Source organism: Manis pentadactyla, chromosome 2, assembly GCF_030020395.1.
Source record: "Manis pentadactyla isolate mManPen7 chromosome 2, mManPen7.hap1, whole genome shotgun sequence".
In the NCBI taxonomy this organism is placed as follows: domain Eukaryota; kingdom Metazoa; phylum Chordata; class Mammalia; order Pholidota; family Manidae; genus Manis; species Manis pentadactyla.
Genome location: NC_080020.1, coordinates 110,050,428 through 110,054,480, shown reverse-complemented (window position 1 = coordinate 110,054,480; position 4,053 = coordinate 110,050,428). Strand labels below are relative to the sequence as shown.

Genomic DNA, 4,053 nt, shown 5'->3' with positions numbered 1-4,053 from the left:
AGAAATAAATTATGGTCCAGACAGGAAGTCAGGAGGTGACACTGTGGTCCCAGCTTCAGTTAATTGATCTCTGGAGGGTGATTAGTTGCATAATTCAAATTGAAAAAAATAGAATTGCTCTTAGAGCCGAGTCATCGCGTTTGCATCTCTCATCCATCCAAGTAATGGAACCAGTGCCAAATTCCCGTTCTGGTTTATGCTGTGAGTTTCTTTCTGGCTGGTATGTTTTCTGAAAGTACTTTGTGATTCCTAAGGGAAAGGTACCCTGTGGTACTATCAGCAGTTTTTCTCCTTCTGACTTGTTATGATAATAAGTTTGTTTTTACCATCAACACTTATTAATTCAGGATAATATGAAACACTCTAAGTGTATGATCCACTTTTTGAGAACTATCCTGATTTGAAATATTTTGTCTTACCATCCCCATATGCCACTGTCTTAGAAAAGTGAAGCTGTTAACAAATGCTGTCTTTGGATTTGAATGGACTGAAATCTGAATCACAGCTCTGCCACCTACTAAACTGGTTGAACTTAGGTAAGATGTTTTAACTTTAAAGCTTCCATTTTTTAATGTTTCTCTTTTCAGAGTTAAGTGTGGATAAAATAAGATTATGCATGTAAAGCTGGAACATAATGGCTGACATATAGAAATAATACATAAATATTAGCTGTTGTTATTAGTTAATTCAAATATTTTTGTCATACTACTTCTTCTAGATTGCCTTTCATATCCAGAAACTACCCCTCAAATTATTTTTGAAATCCAAAATATTTTATTTGTAAACTATGATGGCTCTATCTAAAGAGAATGGAGAGTATATGAAACAGATGATCTCCCTGTCTGTTTTAAGTTAGTGTTCTGCACTTTCTTCTCCTCAGTTACAAAGAAATGAGTAAGTAACAAAATAGGCTTATCTGAAATATACTTTCACTCCTTTGGCTACTGGCCTTTTCTGCAACTGCTAAGTAAAATCATGTTGGGAAAGAAAAAGAGACACATGACATAAATAGCAAATTACATAATTGTTTCCGGAATATTTAGATAAGACAGAACATTTCTTCCAAAGTGTTAAAAGAAATTCCTATTTGTTCCAATCTTGTGACCCAGTGAAAAGGAAGAATGACTAGTTGGTCTTATAGAGGGAGAAACTAATGAGGGAAGTTGAGAGAGTAAATTCCCAGAAAATGTTGGACCAATTGTTCATTGCTTACTAATGCTGCTTCCTCCAGTCACTCAGTCATACTATCCTTTGGCTGCTTCATTCATGTATTTCTACTGAGCAAGTATCTATTGTGCATCTGCTGTATACTAGGCACTGTTCTAGATGTTGGGGATAAGGATAGAGAACTGAGCAATGCAGACTGAAATCCCTGCCCTCTGGAGCTGAAAAAATAAATAAACTACATATTATGTTACATTTGGACCATAGAACAAAGTTATTCAGGAAAGCAGGATGGGGACTGGTGTTACAATTTTAATGACAGTGGTGATTAGCAAGGTGCTCACTGATGTGGTAACATTTGAGTCAAGACTTCAGTGGGGTGAGGGAGAGAGCTGTGTGAGGACATGGGGGATTTGCATTCCAGGCCTGGGGAACAGCATGTGCAAAGACTCTTGGCAGGAATACACATGCAAGTCGAGGAACAAGGAGGCCAGGGTTGAGTGGACAAAGGAGGAAGTAATAGGGACAGTGGGAGTGTCAGGAGGTGTAGGATCTCGCAGGCCATTCTGATGATGTTGGCTTTGAGTGGGGCTAAGTTACAAGAGTAGTTGGAGGTTTCTAAACAGAGGCATGGCATGACCCAGCTTAACTTTCATTGGGATCACTCTGTGCTGCATGAATAGATGATGAGGATTCAGAAATTGAAGCCGGAAACCAACTAGGAGGCCATGGAATAATCAGCACAGGCTCCAGCAAAGGAGAAGCAGTCATTGCTGAATCAAGAGCCAACAGAATTGGCTGAACATACTGGACGATTTTTGTGAGAGAAAGAGAAGAGCCAAGAATGACTCCAGGGTTGCTGGCCTGAGAAACTGGAAGGGATGACTGGACACCATTATGTGGTCATCTGAAAAATGCAATATCTTGGTTCCAGAAGAAAAGCTGCAAATTCAATCAATGATAAAATAATTTTGTTTGAGTTGTACACATTTTAAATGTGTGAATTTAATTTGAGCAGGGGCTGAGATGACATTTACTATGGTCTTTTCTGGAAATAATAGATTGTCTTTAAAAATCATATAAACAAGACTTTAGAAAAGAATCTTTGGAGAGGAGTATGTATCAAAACTTACTAGACAGATTGTTAAGCAAACAAACTCTCTGGGCTTCATTGCCAACTTAAGTGAAGGTAAAGGGCGAGGTGGTTCCTAGGTTTGGGCATGTAAAACAAATCTCCTTAGTTGATTACAGTACATGAGTCCTCAACACCCAGCCTCATCCTTCTCATTGCCATGCCAGCCCCTCGGTCTGGTGAGAACTATTGTATTTTAAGAAACTAGCCAATGTCTTAAGTACACGCAAAGCAACTTGGAAATGGTTTGTGTATTATAAACTGCACAGTGGCTACATTCTTGCATTCCTTAAAGTGGGTTTCTTCAGGGTCTCTATCAGCATGCTGGAATTATGGAACTCTAAGACATTTTGAAACCATCCAGTCCCAAAAATAGACTTAGTAGTGTGTGCTGAGGTTGACAGATTGACAAGTGTTTATTGGAGTTCTGTTTTAAGAAACATTTTGAGGCTGCTTCTGGGGCTAAGGGTTCACTGCGACAGATGAGCAAAACTGGTCATAAGGGCAGGATGCAAAGTGACTCGGCGTATGCATGTATCTGCCATCCTGTTCGAGGTCTAACGTCTCATTTCAGGAAGTTTGCCCAAGGGCTGTAGACTGTCAGTGGTCCCTTCACTCCTTCCAGCATACTCCACAAACTTGGCGATCTGCATTACCCTAGAAAATAAATGCCCCCATATAGACACACAGACATATTTCTATACATGGTAAGAACTTGAACATTGGAACCAAATAGTCCATAATTCAGACTCTTCTGTAATCTAGAGCCACCTGAATTACTGGACTTTTACTGTATATGAAGGGCAATTTCCTTAAACTTAAAAAAGCCTTTGTGTTGTTTCTATTTGTTTCTTCCTTTCAATTTGTTTTATTTAAAAGTATTTATGATTCAGCATGAAGTGGAAACAATGAAATAAGAGCTGTATTTTATAGACTACAGTGGAGTGGATTTACAGCTAACACTATGATCCACAAAAACTGGCATAAAGAATTTTTTCTTTCTGTCTCCAGGGTCGTGGAATGTAAAGGAAATGGCTGAGCCACAGCTGCAAACAATTACTAAGCATTTTCAATGGTCTTGGGAAATGCCACGAATTCAGAGCATCACTTCAGAAGCCTGGATCGCACCCCTGTGAAGTGCATTGCCATCAGACGAACCCATATTCTGTGCCTCCTCGGCGAAATTTAAGGATTTAAGGATCAGACCTTTATTGAGGCTCGGTCTTCTGACACCTAAAATAAAAAACCTCTCTCTCTTTTTCTTCTTGACCGTTCTCTCCTTGCCTTGCTTTCGTTCTGTCTTTCAGAATATATTTCGGATGCTTCCTTCAGTTTTTGCACATCACCATAAATGCAAATCTCTACTGGCTGATAGAGAACCACCACTCCATTCAGCACATTCAGGAGGAAGTTTTCCTTCTGTTCCCTCCAACACAAGTGAGCTAATCGTGAAATGCTGCCTGTATGAACTTTCCTATTATTTTTTGCCCTGGGGATTCCTGAGTTTTAGGTCACTAGAAGAGAAGCTTTTCTGAAGAAACTTAACTCCTTAGACTAACATGTGAAACCTGTAACATAAAATGCAACTGAAATGTGCATAGTAAACTATGGCTGCTGTAGCCAACTTTGACTTGTGTTCAGAGAGAAAATGCTCTGTGGGTGGGAGCGATAGCAGTTGGAGGCCTGAAAAAACACTTCCGTGACTTAACTGAAGATTGGATGGGAAGACTTGGTGGGCTGGTGTCAGTGCTGGCCTG

The 4,053-nt window shown here is 39.7% G+C and overlaps 1 long non-coding RNA gene across 1 annotated transcript; it reads left to right on the top strand.

Annotated features, from left to right (window-relative positions):
* The first annotated feature begins 259 nt into the window (after positions 1-259).
* Positions 260-3,563, top strand: LOC130682706 (uncharacterized). The gene is made up of 2 exons (XR_008995997.1): positions 260-536; positions 3,308-3,563. It is a non-coding gene; the product is annotated as an uncharacterized LOC130682706 (long non-coding RNA).
* Positions 3,564-4,053: the final 490 nt, after the last annotated feature.